The 21,799-nt window shown below is 36.7% G+C and overlaps 1 protein-coding gene across 4 annotated transcripts in view; it reads left to right on the forward strand.

Moving 5' to 3' along the window:
* Sgcd (sarcoglycan delta) overlaps positions 1 to 21,799 on the forward strand; it is a 592,128-nt gene that overhangs the window by 158,902 nt on the left and 411,427 nt on the right. Inside the window, exon 1 of one of the 4 annotated variants that reach the window (XM_047556184.1) lies at positions 16,537 to 16,556. The exons of the other annotated variants lie outside the window; for them this stretch is intronic. The gene's annotated coding sequence lies outside the window, so the exon portion shown is untranslated. Of the gene's footprint in view, positions 1 to 16,536; positions 16,557 to 21,799 lie in introns of those variants that run through there. 4 annotated transcript variants of the gene reach the window in all.

Consider the following 21,799-nt stretch of genomic DNA (forward strand, 5'->3'; position numbering starts at 1 on the left):
CTTTACCACAGATGAGTGAAGATGCATTTGCCCTTCAAAATAAACATGTCCTTAGCCCACTTTTCCCTGATTTTTTTTTTCAGACATTCAGCATTTGCTTTAAGAAATCTGTTTCATGCTTGATCCTGACTTTAAGAATATTACTCCTTGATTAACTCTGTTGACTCTACAGACTAGCCCCTTGGTTCCCACTTTCTGACCAGACACCACTGTTCTTTTATATAACCTGTCCACTTTATGCTGCAGAAAGGATGAAACACAGAATATCATGGATCACCTCCATGACCTCCTAGCCCAGGATTGGGTACATGGTCAGTGGCTAGGCAAATAACTGGATTAGATTGTACTGATTAAAACAAGGAGCTAGAGTCCTTGTTGGCTCACCTCTTTTTCCTCTGCAATGGAATTTCCAAAATATGTTCTATAGAACATTAACCCTATAAAATGTTCTGATAAAAGTGTCTGTAGCCATATAAGCTTAGAAAACTCTGTGTATACTCATCCCTTCTTGGAGATTGGATACAAAGTTCTGAAACAATCCAACATTAAGGAACCATGTAATTGGTTTGCTTCTCAGATGAACTTGACTAAGAACTCCTTTCTATGTCTTCCTTTGTTTTTGTGCTGAAACTCATTGGGAGATATTGTTCTATGGTACCTTGGCTCCATAAGCAGTTATAATCTAATGAGTAATAAGCATGTAATGAGAACCTACTGTGTGTAAAGCGTTATGAGCTTCTAGTCTCCAGAATTTCCAAATCTTTATAATTAGGGAATAATAATCAAATTATATGGAAACAACTGATTCGTGTGCTGCAAAATAAATGTGACTGGTTGTTAGAGAAGGAAGACTGCTTAATAGGCAGGGTTCACTGAAGAAACATTGAATAGTGGAAAGGTCTTGAATTGGGCTTTGAAAAATAGAAAAGATTTCAGATGTTAATATCAAAAACCATAATAATAACCAATACTTAAGTTTAATGCTAGATATTGTGCACTAAGAGGACTCTGAGGTCTTTAATCCTTGCAGCGTCCATAAAACATAGGCATTGCTATTCCCTTTATTTGACGGATGAGGACACCAAGGCAAATGGAGGTTGATTAACTTCCCAAACCTGTGGCCAGTCCCTGAAGGATGTGAACCCAGGATGGTCAGCACCTGTTCTCACATGTTCTCAGCTACTGTGCCAAGCAAGATAGTTCCAGAGTGATCAAGATGTTCATAAGTTAACTGAATCCATCATTGTTCCCTAGTAGTATCTTTTCATCAAAACACAAGAAAGATGGCCTGAGGATCTGGGTTCCAATGCTGTGTGATTCTTACCTAGCTGTGTAGACCTTGCAGGCTGCTTACCTACTGAGTAAGTGTTTTCACTGAGGCCTAGTGTTTTCCCTCCCAAAATAGGTGGGTTGACAATACCTGCCTCATGCAGTCCTGGCAAGGATTGAATGAAACATTGTGCCTTAAAGAAGAATGAAACGATGGCATTTGCCAGGAAATTGATGGAGCTGGAGAATATCACACTCAGCGAAATAAGCCAATTCCTAAAAACCAAAGGCCATGTGTTTTCTCTGATATGTGAATGCTAATTCACAATAGCAGGGTGAAGACTAGAGAAGAAGAGAGTTACTTTGGATTAGGTAGAGGGAAGTGAAGGAAGGGGAAAGGGTATGGGGATAGGAAGGATAGTAGAGTGAATCTGACATTATTACCCTGTGTACATATATGACTACACAACTGGTGTGATTCTACATCATGTACAACCAGAAGGATGAGAAGTTAAATCCCATTTATGTATGATGTGTCAAAGTGCGTTCTATGGTCATGCATAACTAATTAGAACAAACAAAAAATTGTAAAAAGAAAAAAAAATTGAATATAATTCCTGGTACATATTAAATAAACAACAAATGGGGATCCCACTTTGTAGAAATGAATGTCCTTCACTGATTTTGATAACTATACCTCTTCTTTTTTTGATGTGATTTCTCCTTCCCCTCTTTGTTTCTCTTTGAACTATCAGGACCTAAAATGAATAGAAAGAAAACTAGAAATGAAATTAAGTAAATCTCTCTCTGGAATCATTGACCCTATCTGATCTTACATTTCTTCCACCCATAAATCTAGAATTGAGGGCCATTAAATTTTTCATGCAAAAGTTCAGCTAGTAAATATTTTAGGCTTTGTTGGCCAAAGAGTGTTTGTGGCCAGCTATTTAGCACTACCATTGAAGTTCACAAACAGCTGTAGACTATAATTAAAGAAATGTGCATGATACTGTTTCAATAAAATGTTATTTATAAAAGTACAGAGTAAGCTTGCTAGTGCAAAACTTTTGATCTGGAAGAACAAAGATTTTCTGTAAAATTCATTCCAAACTTGACTATTTGGCCATTCATTCATTTAATACTTCTCATTGTGGCAGAATACACAATTATTCCAAAGGAAGATACTCACCTGGAGGTGTTTATAAGACAGAGGTCTGGATCCACCACCTTAAGGAACTGGGAGGAGGCAGAGAACTGGAAACTGGGTCAAGGGTGATTGACCCCAGAATCTTGTGTGTGGAAGTCCTAGTAATATTCCAAATGAATTCTGATGAAAATATTAATCATAAAAATTTACCACATAAAGTTAGATTGTTGATGGAAAGTCTTCTTTTTTTTTTCCTTTTCTCAAGTTAGTTTTAATGCACATATTTTTTTTTATTCATACATTTACATAGAGTAATGATGTTTGATTCATTCCGTTATTTTTTCCTTCCCCCCACCCCTCCCACCTCTCTTTTCCCTCTATACAGTCCCTCCTTCCTCCATTCTTGCCCCTGTCCCACCCCCCATTACGTGTCATCATTTGCTTATCAGTGAGATCATTCGTCTTTTGGATTCTTGAGATTGGCTTATCTCACTTAACATGATATTCTCCAATTTCATCCATTTGCCTGCAAATGCCATAATTTTATTATTCTTTATAGCTGAGTAATATTCCATTGTATATATATACCACAGTTTCTTTATCCATTCATCAATTGAAGGACATCTAGGTTGGTTCCATAGTCTTTGTTTTTTTAATGTAAACATTTATAGTTATAAATTTTCTCCATGGGATTGCTTTCTTTGTGTCTCATAAGTTTTGGTAGATTTTGTTTCAATTTTCCTTTGTCTCTAGTGTTTTCTAATTTCTCTTGTGTTTTGTTCTTTGATAAGTTGGGGTTTGGTCGTATGTTGTTTGATATCTACAAACTTGTAACTTTTCTAGATTTTCTTCTGTTACTGGACCCTAATTTAATCTTGTTTTGGTTGGAGAAGCTTCTTTGTATGATATCTGTCTTTTAAATATATTGAGACTTATTTGCCGCCTAATATATGAACTATCCTGGAAAATGACCCATGTACACTAGAAAGGACTGTGTGTTCTGTTGTTGTAAGGTTAAGTGTTTGCTTGTGTTTGTTAGATCTACTAGACTTAATGTTCTTAGACTACTTTCTGTTGCTATGACAGAATACCTGGGTGGAGTGACTTTTAAAGAACAGAAATTTATTTTAGCTTATAGTTCTGGAAACTGGGAAATCCATACACATGTCTCTGGCAAGGAACTCATGCTGCTTCAACTCATGGTGGAGAGTAGAGGATAAGTTGCCCTGTGTGAAGGGACCAAAACCTAACGGGCAGCTTTACTATTATAGCAACATGCTCTGACACATATAACTAATCTAGTACTAGAAGAGCAAGAACACTTAAGAATGAACCAAACCCCCAGAGAGCAGCATTTATTAATCCATTAATGATGGTGATGCTCTGATAACCTGATCCCACCACATGTCAATACCATTTCATTGAGGACCAAAGCTCAATATGAGTTTGGGTGGGAAAAAAATCATATTCAAGCCATAGCATATGTGCTCAAGTCCGATATTTCCTTACTTATCTTCTGCAGAGTACTATTCATTATTGGCACGGATATTAAGTCTCCAACTATCCTTATAGAAATATCTACTTTTTCCTTCAATTCTGTCAATTTTTACTTATTTTTTTTTCATGGTTAGCTTTTATATGTAAATGTTGTGTTATTTTTATAACGTTTCTATATTGAAAATTTTATTAATATATATTATGTGCCTCATTAAGTTTTTAAATTAGCCTCCATTTTTTCTAATATTAACATACTACATGTATTAATGCAGTACATATACCTATATTAATATTGCTATTTACATGGTACATTATTTTACATTCTTTTACTTTCTACCTGTTTCTGTCTTTGAATCTAATGTGAACCTCTCATAGAAAATATCATTTGATCACATTTTTCAATCCATTTAATCTGTCTTTTTGTTGAAGAGATCAATTCATTTACACTTTAAGTACTGATAAGAAATAATTTATTTTGGTCATTTCACTGTTTGTTTTCTGCATGTCCTAGAACTCTTTCGCCTTCCATTTCCTGTATTAATATTTTCCTTTGAGTATAGTTGATTATTTTATAGTGAAATATTTCTATTCTTCTCTCACTTCCTTTTGTGTATATTCTTTAGCTATTTTGCTTGAAATTATCATGAGGTTTATACTTAAAAACCCAAAGTAATAACCGTCTATTTTTTTAATGTATACAAGGTTAACCTCAATAACATAAAACCTCTGCTCCTTTAACAACTCTGCCCCCTCTTTCAGGTTGCTGGTGTAACAACATTATATTTCTTTGTGCGCCAGGAAATATAAACTGATAATTTTTAATGCTTTAGTCTCTTCAGTTGTACAGAAATCAAAATTTAGAGTTGAAAACAAATGCTACAATAGCAATTGCTTCTTGAATAGTAATTTTAATGTATTATTCATTTAAATCATTTAGAAAATAAAATGTGTAATTGCACATCAGTCTAACAATAATGCAAGTTTCATGCATCTTTAAGGTACTCACCAATGTCCTTTTATTTCAAATTTCGGGACTTCCTGTTTTTTTCTTACAAGGATATTCAAGTGGTGGTGCATTCTGTATTCTTTGGTTTGCCTGGAAATGTATTAATTTCTTTTTCACTTTTAAAAGATAGCTTTGTGAAATATAGGTTTCTTAGTTTATAGTTATTTTTTGAACACTTTGCAGTTTATCTCCAGCATAACAAAAAAAAAAAAAAAAATAAGGATGGAACAGAAGAAGAAAGTATAGAGAGATGGAAGGAAGAGAGGCAAAGTAAATCTTAGTTCTTTGAATACAGTAATAGAGTGTGTAAGCTCACAGCATTTTAGCATTCAGTTTTTGCGGAGATATCTGCTGATAATTGTATTGAGTGTTGCTGGCTTCAAAGTTCTCTCCTTTCCTTTGCCTTATACCTGTTTGTAATGTGTTGGGGCATCTCTTTGAAATTATCTTACTAGGAACTCAGAGAGCTTCTCAGAGTCTTATATTCATGTCTTTCATCAAATTTGGGCTGTTTTCAGTCATTGGTTTTTCAATTGTACTCTCTGTCTCAATCTCTGTGCTTTTCCTTCTGGAAAACCTATAATGCACATACTAATAAACTCAACGGCATGCCCACAACTTCCCCTGAGGATCTTCACTTTTCTTCAGATTTTTCTTTCTCAGACTTGATCATGTCTACTGTTCTTTCTTCAGAATGGCTGATTATTTATTCTGCTTGCTTCACTCTGCCTTTTAATCCCTCAAATAAAATTTATACTTCTTTGATTACACTTCTTTGTTTCATAATTTCTTTGGGGTTTATTTTTTAATTGTCTTTTAATTGATATTTTTCTTTTGCTCTTACATCATTTTCTTGTCTTTTGCATTGTCCTTTTTTTTTTTAATTTTTTTACATTTACATAGGGTAATGATGTTTATTTTATTTTTCCCCTCCCCACACCCTCCCACCCCTCTTTTCCCTCTACACAGTCCTTCTTTCCTTCATTCTTGCCGCTGTCCTTAGCCTAACTCTAAACCTAACCCTAAACCTAATGCTAGCCCCTCCCACCCCACATTATATGTCCTCATCCGCTTATCAGCGAGATCATTCGTCCTTTAGTTTTTTGAGATTGGCTTATCTCACTTAGCATGATATTCTCCAATTTCGACCATTTGCCTACAAATGCCATAATTTTATCATTCTTCATTGCCGAGTAATATTCCATTGTATAAATATGCCACAGTTTCTTTATCCATTCATCAACTGAAGGGCATCTAGGTTGGTTCCACAATCTGGCTATGGTGAATTGAGCAGCAATGAACATTGATGTGGCTGTATCTCTGTAGTATGCTGATTTTAAGTCCTTTGGGTATAGGCCAAGGAGTGGGATAGCTGGGTCAAATGGTGTCTCCATTCCAAGTTTTCTGAGGAATCTCCACACTGCTTTCCAGAGTGGCTGCACTAATTTGCAACCCCACCAGCAATATATGAGTGTTCCTTTTTCACCACATCCTCCCCAACACCTATTGTTGCTTGTATTCTTGATAATCGCCATTCTAATTGGGGTGAGATGAAATCTTAGGGTAGTTTTGATTTGCATTTCCCTTATTACTAGGGATGTTGAACATTTTTTCATATATCTGTTGATTACTTGTACATCTTCTTCTGTGAAGTGTCTGTTCATTTCCTTAGCCCATTTGTTGATTGGATTATTTGTATTCTTGGTGTAGAGTTTTTTGAGTTCTTTATAGATTCTGGAAATTAGCGCTCTATCTGAGGTATGATTGGCAAAGATATTCTCCCACTCTGTAGGCTCTCTCTTCACATTTCTGATAGTTTCCTTTGCTGAGAGAAAGCTTTTTAGTTTGAATCTATCCCAGTTGTTGATTCTTGCTTTTATTTCTTGTGCTATGGGAGTCCTGTTAAGGAAATCTGATACTGAGCCAACAAGTTGAAGATTTGGACCTACTTTTTCTTCTATAAGATGCAGGGTCTCTGGTCTGATTCCGAGGTCCTTGATCCATTTTGAGTTGAGTTTTGTGTAGGGTGAGAGATCGGGGTTTAATTTCATTCTATTGCATATGGTTTTCCAGTTTTCCCAGCACCATTTGTTGAAGAGGCTATCTTTTCTCCATTGCATATTGTTGGACCCTTTGTCTAGTATGAGAAAATTGTATTTCTTTGGGTTTGTGTCCATGTCCTCTATTCTGTACCATTGATCTACCTGTCTATTTTGGTACCAATACCATGCCATTTTTGTTACTATTGCTTTGTAGTAGAGTTGAAGATCTGGTATTGCAATACCCCCTGCTTCGCTCTTGCTACTGAGGATTGCTTTAGCTATTCTAGGTTTTTTATTCTTCCAGATGAATTTCATAATTGCTTGCTCTATTTCTGCAAGGTACATCATTGGGATTTTAATTGGAATTGCATTGAATCTGTATAGCACTTTAGGTAGTATAGCCATTTTGACGATATTAATTCTGCCTATCCAGGAACATGGGAGATCTTTCCATCTTCTAAGGTTTTCTTGAATTTCTTTCTTTAGTGTTCTGTAGTTCTCATTGTAGAGGTCTTTCACCTCTTTTGTGAGATTGATTCCCAAGTATTTTATTTTTTTCGATGCTATTGTGAATGGGGTAGTTTTCCTAATTTCTCTTTCTGAAGATTCATCACTTATGTATAAAAATGCATTGGATTTATGAGCATTGATCTTGTAACCTGCTACTTTACTGAATTCACTTATGAGTTCTAAAAGGTTTCTGGTGGAATTTCCAGGTTCCTCTAAATATATAATCATGTCATCAGCGAACAGGGATAGTTTGAGTTCTTCTTTTCCTATTTGTATCCCTTTAATTTCTTTGGTTTGTCTGATTGCTCTGGCTAGAGTCTCAAGGACGATGTTGAATAGAAGCGGTGAAAGAGGGCATCCCTGCCTTGTTCCAGTTTTTAGGGGGAACGCTTTCAGTTTTTCACCATTTAGAATGATATTAGCCATGGGCTTAGCGTAGATTGCCTTTATAATGTTTAGGAATGTTCCCACTACCCCAATTTTTTCTAGTGTTTTGAGCATGAAGGGATGCTGTATTTTATCAAATGCTTTTTCTGCATCTATTGAAATAATCATGTGATTCTTAACTTTAAGTCTGTTGATATGGTGAAGGACATTTATTGATTTCTGAATGTTGAACCAACCTTGCATCCCTGGGATAAAACCCACTTGATCATGGTGCACTATCTTTTTAATATATATTTGTATGCGATTTGCTAAAATTTTGTTGAGAATTTTTGCATCGATATTCATTAAGGATATTGGTCTGAAATTTTCTTTCCTCGATGTGTCTCTGTCTGGTTTAGGTATCAGGGTGATATTGGCTTCATAGAACGAGTTTGGTAGGGTTCCCTCCTCTTCTATTTCATGGAATAGTTTGAGAAGTATTGGAATGAGCTCTTCTTTAAAGGTTTTGTAGAACTCGGTTGAGAACCCATCAGGTCCTGGACTTTTCTTTGTTGGTAGGTTTTTGATGACCTCTTCTATTTCATTGCTTGAAATTGGTTTATTTAAGTTGTGTATGTCCTCCTCGTTCAGTTTAGGTAGTTCATATGTCTCTAGAAATTTGTTGATGTCTTCGAGGTTTTCTGTTTTGTTGGAGTATAGATTTTCGAAATAGCTTCTAATTATGTTTTGTATTTCACTCGTGTCTGTTGTGATGTTTCCTTGTTCATTCCGAATTTTAGTAATTTGAGTTTTCTCCCTCTTTCTCTTTCTTAGTGTGGCTAAGGGTTTATCAATTTTATTTATTTTTTCAAAGAACCAACTATTTATTTTGTTAATTTTTCCAATTGTTTCTTTTGTTTCGATTTCATTGATTTTGGCTCTGATTTTAACTATTTCCTGTCTTCTACTACTTTTGGTATTGGTCTGCTCTTCTTTTTCTAGTGCTTTGAGCTGTAGTGTTAAGTCGTTTATTTGTTGATTTCTACTTCTTTTTTTGAATGCACCCCATGAAATAAATCTTCCTCTAAGTACGGCTTTCATAGTGTCCCAGAGATTTTAATATGATGTGTCTTTGTTCTCGTTTACTTCTAAGAATTTTTTTATTTCCCTCCTGATGTCTTCTGTTATCCATTCATCATATAATGGTGTATTATTTAATCTCCAGGTATTGGAGAAATTTCTGTTTTTTATTCTGTCATTTATTACTAATTTCAATCCATTATGATCTGATAGAGTACAAGGTAGTATCTCTATCTTCTTGTATTTGCTAACAGTAGCTTTGTGGCATAAAATGTGGTCTATTTTAGAGAAGGATCCATGTGCTGCTGAGAAGAAAGTGTATTCGTTCTTTGTTGGATGGTATATTCTATATATGTCCGTTAAGTCTAAATTGCTGATTGTGTTGTTGAGATCTATAGTTTCTTTATTCAATTTTTGTTTGGACGATCTATCCAGTGGTGAGAGAGGTGTGTTAAAATCGCCTAGTATTATTGTGTTGTGGTCTATTTGATTTCTGTAATTGAGAAGGACTTGTTTGACGTACGTGGATGAGCCAATGTTCGGGGCATAAATATTTATGATTGCTATGTCTTGCTGATTTATGCTTCCCTTAAGCAGCATGTAATGTCCTTCTTTGTCCCTTCTGATTAGTTTTGGTTTGAAGTCTACATTATCTGAGATGAGGATGGATACTCCAGCTTTTTTGCTGTGTCCGTGTGCATGGTATGTTTTTCCCCATCCTTTCACCTTTAGTCTATGGGTGTCTCTTTCTATGAAGTGAGTCTCTTGCAGGCAGCATATTGTTGGATTTTTCTTTTTAATCCAATCTGCCAGTGTGTGTCTTTTGATTGATGAATTCAGGCCATTAACATTCAGGGTTTTTATTGTGATATGATTTGTATTCCCAGTCAATTGACTCATATTTGTTTTTGACATGATTTGGTTTCTCCTTTATTTGGCTATTCCTTTAGGCTAGCGCCTCCTGTTGCTGATTTGCATCGTTGTTTTTCATCTCTTCCTCATGGAATATTTTGCTGAGAATGTTCTGTAATGCTGGCTTTCTTTTTGTAAATTCCTTTAGCTTTTGTTTATCATGGAAGGATCTTATTTCATCGTCAAATTTGAAGGTAAGTTTTGCTGGGTATAAGATTCTTGGTTGGCATCCATTTTCTTTCAGGGCTTGGTATATGTTGTTCCAGGCCCTTCTAGCTTTTAGGGTCTGGATTGAAAAATCTGCTGATATTCTTATTGGCTTCCCTCTGAATGTAATTTGATTCTTCTCTCTCGCGGCCTTTAAAATTCTGTCTTTATGTTGTATGTTAGGTATTTTCATAATAATGTGCCTTGGTGTGGGTCTGTTGTAATTTTGTATGTTTGGAGTTCTATAAGCCTCTTGTACTTGGTTTTCCATTTCATTCTTCAGATTTGGGAAATTTTCTGTTATTATTTCATTGAATAGATTGTTCATTCCTTTGGTTTGTTTCTCTAAGCCTTCCTCAATCCCAATAATTCTTAAATTTGGCCTTTTCATGATATCCCATAATTCTTGTAGATTCTGTTCATGATTTCTTACCATCTTTTCTGTTTGGCCAACTTTGCTTTCAAGATTAAATAATTTGTCTTCAATGTCTGAGGTTCTGTCTTCCAGGTGTTCTATCCTATTGGTTATGCTTTCTATGGAGTTTTTAACTTGGTTTATTGTTTCCTTCATTTCAAGTATTTCAGTTTGTTTTTTTTTCAGTATCTCTAACTCTTTATTGAAATGATCTCTTGCTTCCCGTATTTGGTCTTTTAACTGTTGATTGGTGCGATCATTTAATGCCTGCATTTGCTCTTTCATCTCCTCCTTCAATGCCTGCATTTGCTCTTTCATCTCCTCATTAGCTTCCCTGATCGTTTTAATTACGTACATTCTGAACTCCCTTTCTGACATTTCTTCTGCTGTGCTGTCATTGGGTTTTATTGATGTAGTATCTACGTTTGTTTGGGACATTTTCTTCCCTTGTTTTCTCATATTGGTCAGTTGTCAGTGGGACCCTGAGATATTGCAGTTTTCCGCTACTGGCTTATAGTGTTCCAGTAGATTTCCAGTGTATCACCTCTCAGCCTTCAGTAGCCTGATGTCTTGGAGGAATCTGATAAAGCAGCTCATCCGAAGAAAACTGCCCCTAGCCCCCTACTGGTTCCACGGTTTGGAACTGGCTCTGTGCGGAAATGCTCTCACTGTGGGCCTGCGCCGTACAGCTGGCCGTGTGGGAGGAGCCCACTGCCGGAGTGTGGAAGGCTACCTTGGGAAGACTCTAGCTGCCCTGCCCGGCTCCAATAAGCCACCTCTATCTGGGCCTGCCACCCGGGCCGAGCTTTACCCAGTGGGCAGACTCACCCGTGGCTCTATTTCAGTCCGAGTCTCTCAATGCCTCCCCTTCTTAACTCCAGGGTTCTGGAGCGACTGGGGGTGCAGTCTCCCTGTAGGCCGCCATCTTGGATCGCCCCGTGAAGAGAGCCTGCAGCCGGAGTGGGCAGAGCCGCCTGAAGAGGTCTCTGGCTGCCCTGCCCTAATCCCAGAGGCTGTTTGCGGATCGCGGCTCTCCGCTGGTTTGTTGCCAGAGTACGCTGCGCTGCAGGGGCTCCGGGACTCGGAGCTTGTTCTGGTCAGAAAGGCTCTCACTAGCGGGCCAGTTCCGTTCCGAGAACCTGGAGAAGCTGGCTCTGCATTGTCCTTTATTTCTCTGAGTATCTTTAAATCCATAGATTTTAAAGCTTTTGTCTAGTTGATCTGCCATGAGGTCTTTTTAAGCAATAATTTATGCTGGTTTATTTACTTTTTCTCTCTAGTAGGCTAAATTCACTGTAGGACTGAACATCATGATATTTTTGTTGTTGTTGAAGATTGTATGTTTCAATCAAATGGTGTAGTTACTCTGGAATCAGAATTTTCCTCTTCCCCAGGGTTTGATGTTCTTTCTTTTTTCTTCTTTCTTGTTGCCATAGTTTTTGTTGTTTCATTTTCTTATTTTGAATTACTGTAGGATTAGCCTGAAGTGTTCTCAGGACTTTTCGGAATGTGCATCTCCCCCTGGACGTGTCCAAAGGCTTTCTATTCTGCCGCCCCACCCCCCACATATGCAGTTGCTTTTGAATCCTGTAGTATTCAATTCCTAGATACCACAAGCAGAAAGAGAGGAATGAATAGCAGAGCCACTGGTCCTTTAAGCCCCTTGGAAGTCACTTCATTCAGAGGAAGAAGGCCACAGGGAGGCAGGTGCAGCAACAGTTGCTGCTTCCTTTGTGCCCACTTCTCTGTGATGAGAAGCAGTCAGAGCACAGATTCCTTGATATTTGGAAGACAGAGTCCCTTTTGCCAATTCTGGCTCCTGCCAGCAGTGTGCAGTGACTTCATGAGCTCATGCACAGCTACCTGCCAAGGTGTGGAGGGGTTGGAGGATGCATAGCTGCTACTGTGCGAAGAGCTAAAATTGACCAAAAATGCACCACAATTTACTGTCCAACCCTTCCCTTGCAAGTTGCAAGCCTTCAATAGACTCAACAATATGTACGTCAGACATACTGTATCATTGAAATTATTGCCTGGGTGGAGGAAAAACTATCTGGTATTTCCTTCTCCACCATCTTCCCAGATTATTGACTCAACTTATTCATTTAAATTTTTTGAGGTTGATCATTTTAAAACTTGATATGTTTCTGACACCCAGTGTGCAATCAAGTATTAAAAAATAAAAGAGAAGGATACATCCTTGCTCTCATGAAAGGGACAAATACACAAAAATGGATCCAAAGAAATCAGCCACTTGTAAATCTGCAGATGACTACAGGGTTTTTGACAGCATACCAAGGAGCATAAGTAGTGAGTGGCAAGGGAGGAAGCTTCCCGAGAAGGGTCTTTTAGTGTCTACCAGGTCCAGTGAAGTTACAAAACTTCTGGTTGGGGGAAGAGCATCTACCAAAGCCCCCGGGAACATGATGAGCTTATAAAGTGAATGAAGTCTCACAGAACTGTTTTAAAAGTGGATGGAGTTCAGGATGGAAGGTGTGTTAGTCACCAAACACTTTGCCACATAAAGTGGTTTTTCTAAGAAATGTTTTCCTTTCCAATTCTGACACCTGCTACTTTACCACTCCCTGCATGCGACTAGATTCCCTGCTGTCTTAAAGTCTGTCACTTCGGATGAGGTTTTGCAGAGCCTAGATCCATACACTACACTTTGGAAAACTCAATATACTGTATGCCGGTGCAGTTGTTGAACCAGAGCAGGAGTGACCATTCGGTCTGGCATATCATAGCCAGGAGACTGTTTTTTCAATGTCCTTCAATTTTTCTGTATTGCATGAGTTAGAAATCCAATTGATTTACTAAAATGATACTCCTCTATGAGTAAATCTTTTCTAAAGCAGTATCAAATGGGAAAGATTTCCTGGTTCTGCCATAGAACATAGTATCTTGACATGAAAGACCTAAAAGGACTTTAAGAGATGATCCCGTTGAATGTGCTTTTCAGAAGTGTCTTAGGGAGCAATGCAGAAGAGAGCAGAGACTTGGTGTGGGGCAGGGCTCTGTGCTCCACTACCCTGCTGGACCCGGCAGAGTTCTATTTTAGCAGGTCTCTGTATGTGAGATGTGAGTTCTATGCAAATTCAACATCAGGTGATACAACGACTGTTTTATTTTTTTTAATTTTTATTTATTTTTTTGTTTTGTTTTACAAAATGTTTGAAGAACACCTATCTGATTTCAATGTTACTCAATGTCATGCTGGAGTCAGTTCTTACCCATTAATGATAACTGAGAGTGCATCTCTTCCCAGCTCTGTGTTTGGTGATATCACATTGATTGCTGCAACTTAGTTAATGCTACACAAGGGAGTTTTAATTCTTATTATTTTCTGAAGAGCCAGTTAATCAATGGGCAATTGCTGATGGGTGTAACATATCAGCACATGTCCTAGCTGCCTGTGGACATGGTTGGGAAAAGAATGCAGATCTTCTAGTTCTGACTCCAGGACTGTTTCTGAGATGCCCAGTGTCACAGGAAGTTGGAGGAAATCCACATGCATTGCATACCTACATGCTTCAAATGCATTCCTGCCAATTAAGTCATTTTATGTTGACAAGGACTCTGAGAACTTGGAATTCTATCCTGTCTTCCGATGAAGACATTGGCATTGGAAAGGGTGTGTCCCCAAAGCATTTGTTTAGTGAGGATCATATCAGAGTTCCCAGACACATAGACAATCCAGACCTTTCCCTTGTACTACATCCACATTGAACAACCCTGTGAAATTGAACAAGTCACTAATTTCTTTAAATACTTTTTTTCACTTGATATAACTAGAAAAAGATAATCCTTAGCTACCACATAGGGATGTTGTAACCCAAGTGAAGCATTGTGTGTGCACATGCATTTTATAAATCATGGAGTGCTATTAAAATTGCATTAGTCCATCACTCATATAAAATATTAAATCATGACACCACTCTGCTTCAATTTCTTATTCATTAATAGAAATGAGAAGCAGTTTAGCATAGCAATTAAGGTCACAGACTTTATCATCAGACAGGCCTGAGTTGAATCCCTTCTCTATCTCTTATCCAGTATTCCACTGTGTGCTTTGGGGCAATTACTTAATCTCTCTCTACCTCAGTTTCCTCACTTGTAAATAGAGATAATTTGAACACGTTAAGTCACAGGGTTTTTGTGAAGATTACACAATATAGGAAAAATATTTACCATGGTGTTAGGTGATGAGTTAGCTCTTAAAAATTCACTGGGATTATTTTCACTTCTTATTCATCAACACTAACTAATCTAGCCTGCTAAGAGAATTAAGTTCCATTTTTCCCACAAACACTGATCACATGAGTGCATTTTTCATTCTTTAACTCACTTTAAGCATAGTTGGCTTGCAAACTTTTTAATAGCTTCTCTCTTCCAGTCCATGTTTATTTTGATTTTTCTGACTTTCTCCTGTCATCTCCTTTAACCAGTACAGCCCAGATCCATGTGTAGCAGTCCCTCTGTTTTCCCCGAGGATGTGTTCCAAGACCCCCAGTTCATTCCTGACACCATGAATAGTACTGAGCCCTAAATACACCATGCTTCTTCCTATACTCATGTACCTATGGTGAAGTTTAATTTATACATTAGGCACTGTAAGAGACGAACAGCGATTATAAAATAGAACAGCAGTAACAATATACTGCATTGGAGTCAGACAGCATGAAATCTCATCACACAACTCATACATGTATGAAATTTAAAATGTTCCAACTGTTGCCTTCTGGAATTTTCCATTTAATATTTTTGGACCATAGTTGACCATGAGTAACTGAAACCATGCAAACAAAACTGGAGATAAGAGGGGATCTACTCTATATCTAACTTTTCTCTTTGTGGCTGAGGTATTTTCTCTCCTCTTCCTTTTCGCCTTCCCTCTCCTCCAAGTCAAAAGTTTGTTGACTACCTCATGCCCACTTAATGGATAATACTTGGTTTTCAAGTCATGATGCTTGAAGCTTCAGATTGGGAAAATCTGTAATTTTTAACTTGAATCTTTGAACACATTTATTTTTAAATTTTAAAAGATACAAATTTAAAAGAAAATTATAATGTGGAACATAATTTGTATTTGATTTCCCACCTCCTTTCTTCCTTGTTTCCTTTTTACCTCTTTCTTTCTCTAGAACCAGTTAGCTTTAATGATATTTTAAAAATAAAATTATTTAAAAAAAGGTGTTTACTGATTCTAGAATATATTAGTGAAATATAGTATTAGGAAAACTAATGTGTTATTTTTTATTCTAAGGGCCAATGAACAAATATGAGCATGATTTATTAGCTTTGATTTGCCAGATCTTCTTTCCTTCCAAACGTGATAAAGTATGCCCTGAAATAATGGTTTGCAGTTGAGTTCAACATTGTCCAAAGAGGAAATGTATCAGCTCTGGCATGATACACTCATTTTTCAGCCATTTTAAGATCTTGGTTAGAGAAATCTTAGCCCCTGTATTGATTGTAAACTTCCAAAACAGATAGAGGCACTCGAATCAAAAGGAGAAGAAGCAACAGAGGTAGGGTTACCTATGTGTTTCTCACTAGTGAGGGAGCCTCTCTGAGTTCTAATTCCCTGTCCTAAATATTTAAATAGCACAGAAATCAGCTCACTACTACCCCCAGACCAAATCCGACTTTCCATCTGTTTTTGTAAACTCATGTCCAAAGAATGTTTTTCACATTTTTAAATAATTGAAAAAAATGGAAAAATGATATTTCATGACATGAACAAGGTGAAATGCAAATGTATGAGTCTATAAACAAAATTGCAATAGATCCAGATATGCCCATTCATATATACATTGCCTGTAACTGCTTAAATGCTACAAGAGTTGAGTTTAGTAGTTAAAATATTGACTATGTAACCTGCAATTCCTAATGTATTTATTCATTATTTGGCTTTTACAGAAAAATTCACCAACATCTGAGATGGTACTAACTGCACAAAGTTTTTGCAAAGAGAGATGCTGTAATTGAAGTGCCTGGAATACAGTGGTGCTCAGTACCTGTTGACTACCCTGCTTGTATGTAAACGTCAGCAAAGAGAGGCTATACATCTTCTCCTATACTGGTTAGAAAAAATAACATAGAGTAAGTTGAGTGTCCTGAAGTCAATTCAAGTACCTGAGAACTGCTGTGGGGGGTGAGACTTGCAGTAGTGAACTTCTGAGTCTTCAGGGCTGAAGATGTTGCTCTTTTTGTTATTGGTGAGGGTAACTGGTGATGTGTCTGGGTCCTGGAATCCTGGTAGCAGTTTGTTCATTCCTGAGAGGACTCCGCATTCTACTCTTAGGATTCTTCACTACCTCACTTCATTCTGGAATGTATAAATACTGTTGCTTTGGTTTTAGTGAAAATGTACCTAAAAATGAACCCCAGGCCATATTTTCCTATGAAATATTTAGCCATCATTTCTATCATTGCCTTTTTTCATAAATTCTGGAAATCTTGGTTTTCAGTTCCTGGAAATCTTGAGAAATTACCGTTGTATAATCGTTGCATTGGTGATAAGATGCTTCCTCTTCCTTAGCGTTACATCCTCAGAGCTCTTAGGAAAAAGCCAGTTTAGTCAAAAATATAAAATTAATTAAACATAGAAAAGGCTAAATTTAGAGGAAGGCTGCTTGCAATTGGACTTTAAGGTTGTGATATTCAACGTTGTTTTGTTTAATATACTCATTTAAATATTTTCTATCTTCTGTAATTTAGTCTATAAAGACTAAGCAAGATAATAAAACTTACATGAACTTTTCATTGTTCAGTAAGCATGTTAGGTCACTAGACAGAGCATAAAGCAAATAATTTTTTTTTTCTGGTACTGAGGATTGAACACAGGCCCCACACGAACTAGGCAAGCTCTCTATAGCTGAGCTACATGCTGAGACCTTTTTATTTCATTTTGAGACAGGGTCTCACTAAGTTTCCCAGTCTGGTCTCAGATTTACTATCCTTCTTTCTTAGCCTCCCAGGAGCTGGGGTTGTAGGCCTGAACCTGGTTGGGAATCAAACTTGAAGATTAACTTTTCTGAATCAAAATTAATTACTGTATAACATTGTTTTGTACCAGGTTCTCTAGTCCACCACACTCTCTCTCCCCATATGGCCTCCCTAGAGCAGTTTTATGATTTGCTCTAGTTCCTTTTTCCTTAATCTAGCAATTTTGACAGTGTCTACTCCAGCCCAAACAGTGTAGAAGGCTCTGGTGATGAGAGATGAGCAGGAAAGACACAGTGCATTGTCCTCAAGAGCTGACAATCCCTTTGAACTAGCAGATAACAATGACAAGAAATAATGGCAAGTGGTGTGGAATGAAAACTACAAATTTTTTTGTGGAGAAAATAACAAGATTTAATGCAGAGTTAGGTAAAGACATAACAAGTTAAGAGAAGGCTTTCAGGAAGAAGGTGCTTAAAGCTGTTTTCTGAATGTTACACAGGAGGTACAAGGTGTTGGTTATTCTGTACCTTGCAATCAGTGTTGGGAAATTCTCACTTTTTTGTTTCAGTTGTGCTTCTTTTATTTTCTTTCATCTTTATTGAGGTGTGATTGTGATTAAGCATTGTATACCTCTAAGGTGTGCACTGGGATGTTTTGGTATATGTACAGGTTGTGAAATGATTACCACAATCAAGTTAATTAGTGTAGCTATCAACTCCCATAGTTAGAATTTTTATTGTGTTCGATGAGGACACTTGAACTCTCTTTTAGCAAATTTCAAGTACACAATACACTATTATTAACTATAGTCCCCAAGCTATGTGTTAGCTCTCCAGTACTTGGTTATCTCAGAATGCTTGTTCCCTTGGCCCAGAGTCTCTCCTTATAGGCCACCCTCAACTTCCTGGTAACCACCATTCTACTCTCTGTTTCTATGAGTGAGTGTTTGCTTAGATTTTACATGTCAGTGGGATCATGCAGTGTTTGTCTTCCTGTGTCTGATTTATTACACTTAGCATAATATCCAGATTCATTCATGTTGTCACAAATGGCAGCAAGATTTCTTTCATTTTTAAGGCTAAATAACATCTTATTATGTGTATGGGTTAGTCATCTTTCTCTTACAATACCTAAGATAATCAACTTAACAGAGGAAAGGTTGTTTTGGCTCATAGTTTCGAAGGTTTTAGTCCACTGTCCATTGGCCCTGGTACCTTGGAGTCATGGTTAGCCGGGACACAATGGCTACAGTGTGTTGGGAAGAAGGCTGCTCACCTTGCGGTGGCCAGGAAGTAAGAGGAGTGGGGGTGGGCTGGGGTTCCAGTATCCCCTTCAGGGGCACACAGGGGTAGTCACCTAACTGCCTCCCACTAGGCCCCACCTCTTAAAGGTTCCACCACCTCCCAATAGCACCATGGGCTAGGGACCAAACCTTGAACGTGTGGTCCTTTGTGGGACATTTTTTCAACTACAGCTGTGTGTACACATCAATCCCACTTTGTTTTTCCATTTCTCTGTTAATAGACACTTGTTTTCATATCTTGGCTATTATAAATAATGCTTGAAGAGCAAGGGAGTGCAAACACTTTTGCAAGCAGTGATTTTAGACATATAGGAATCATGTGTTAGCTCTGCTAATTTTTTGAGAAACCTCCATATCGTCCTCCATTGCAGCTGTGTCAACTTACATGCCCACCAGTGGTGTGCAAGGGTTCCCATTTATTCACATTCTCATAACACTTGTTCTCCTTTCTCTTTTTGACAACTGTTACCCTAAGAGGTGTAGGGCGATATCTCCCGGTGGTTTTGTGCATTTCCCAAGAGGTTCATGATGTGAAACATTTTTTCATTAACCTAAAGCTTATTTGTATGTCTTCTTTGGGAAAATGTCTGATGTTTAGTTTCTTTGCTCATTTTTAATTATACTTTTTTTTATCACAGTGTATAAGTTCCTTAAATGATTTGGATATTAACTCTTTGTTGGATATATGGTTTCATAACCAGAGCAATTAGACAAGAAAACAAACAAGCAGGAAGACATCAAATAAGAAAGAGGTAAAACAGTAAACAGAGGATATGATTTTATACTTTAGAAAACCTAAAGACCCATTAACCCACTGTTAGAACTAACAAATTTGTTAAAGTTTCAGGCTACAATATCGATATATAAAAATCAGTTCTGTTCTTACAAACTAGCGATGAACTATCCTCCACAAATTGAGAAAACAATCCCATTTACCATTGTATCAAAAAGAATAAAATCTCTGGAATAAATTTCACCAAGAAGACTTAAGATTTGTACGCTGAAAACTATAAAACATTCATGAAATAAATTGAGGAAAACACAAATTTATGGAAATTCCCCCATGTTTATGGAATAGAAGAATATTATCAAAATGAACATACTACCTAAAGTCATCTGTAGAATTACTACAATCCCTATTAAAATTCCAATGGCTTTTTCCATGGAAATAGAAAAATATAATTCTAAGATGTTTATGGAACCACAAATACCCAGAAATACCCAAATAACTAAAGCAATCTTGAGCAAGAAGAACAAGGCTGGATGCATGCATGACATTTTCTTCTTCAAATTATATCACAAAGTTATACTAATCAAAGTGATATGGCACTGGCATTAAAAGCAGACACATGGGCTGTGGAATAAAATAGAAATCCCAGAAATAAACCCACACATATATGTTCAACTAATTTTTGACAAAATTACCAAAATTTCACAATAGAGAAAAATTTGACTAACCCAACCATCCTAAGAAGAGAGACAACCTTTGAATAGTTCATACCAATTATGAGGCCAACACTGTCCAAAATTAAAGAGTACATTGTTGAAGGGTGAATGAGTGAGTCTGAAGGCAAAGAGGTAGGAAGTCAGGGTCAAAACCAGGTGACTGGTTTTGGATATCTGGAGATAGTTAGTTTTGAAGAAGGATGCATTGAAGAAGTATTGAATATGATCTTCTTCCTCAAGGAAACTAAGATGGCATAACTCTGTGTAATGCCACTTTAAATATAATTTTAAGTCATAGGATAATATTGTAACAATTATATCTATAGGCAATTGGCAAAAATAAGGAGAATCTTTGGTTTAGAATCAGTGTAGACTTTTACTGTCAAAGCATATTTTTTATGTTCTCAATGTATTTGAATGCCAATTAATAAGATTGCTCAAAAAGTAGATAATTTGTTAATATCCACTGATATTGGAGTGTTTACTATATAAGAGCCAAATAAGTTCTCAGTGCATGATAGCTATTGCAGTGTTTGTAAAAGTCACTTTTACTGAGATCATTTTGTGAAACCCTTGACAATCTTATGAGATGGCTGCTGTCCTGTTTTATAGATGAGGATTCAAGGATAAGAGCATTTAAGTAACACAATCTTGTGCTGACTAAGAAGACAATAATCTTGGTCTGCTAAATTCCACACCAGGGCAAAGAAATTCTACCTCCTGCAAATCACAAACATGGTAGCATCTCAAAATTTCTGCCTTATACAATTTCCCATACCTGGATGCTAAGAATATTTTCAAGGTCATGGTATTAAAAGTAAAAAGTAACAGTTTTAAAATCAAGTAGAGGTAAAGTACTCACATGAAGTATGGAAATGTAGTGAAATTCAGAATTTCCTCTAGAACCCCAAATATATTTCTTCAATATGGAAATGTTCTAAATTTTTACTTTGGCTCTTGGGAAAAAAAACTGATTTTCTTGATACTAATTATGTCACTACAAAGTAAAGTTTGACTTCAACTTTTATATGGAGTCCCAATACTGCTAAACTCTTTGAATAATAGAATCTTTGTTTTTCTGTAAAATAAAATATTGACGTATGATGGTATTTTCGTGAGAGAGGCTGTAATGAAGTCTCAGCTCTGTGATTTCCTATAAAGGTGTTAAATGGCATGGTTAAAAAATTGACCCATTTCTTTTTTTTTTTCTTTTTTTTTTTACAAAAATATTGTACTTTAAATGTTTTTTGTTTTTTAATGTTTTTTTTATTTTTTAAAATTTTACAGACTGCATTTGTTTCTAAGGTTGTACCCAATTTGGCTATAAAAATTTGCTAATTTATTATTCTATGTGATACATCATGGAATCTATAGATGTTACAGTGATTAACTGTGAAAAACTCTTTCCATCAAGTTCTCTCAGAATGTCTCTCATGATTTTAGCAAACACACCTAGAAAGCTGCTTCTGTAAGCTCAGGAAGTCAACCTCTCAATTGTTGACTCAAAGGAACCAGTCTTATGAAATTGATGTCTTAATTAGAAACAACTATTCATCATCAATGAATAGAGATAGTTGCATCTTCTCTTCCTATAGAAAGATCTATACAAGATGAAGGAATGGTGTGAGAAGCGTAAGCAATGCCTTTG

The sequence above is a fragment of the Sciurus carolinensis genome, chromosome 6 (genome assembly GCF_902686445.1).
Source record: "Sciurus carolinensis chromosome 6, mSciCar1.2, whole genome shotgun sequence".
NCBI classification, from domain to species: domain Eukaryota; kingdom Metazoa; phylum Chordata; class Mammalia; order Rodentia; family Sciuridae; genus Sciurus; species Sciurus carolinensis.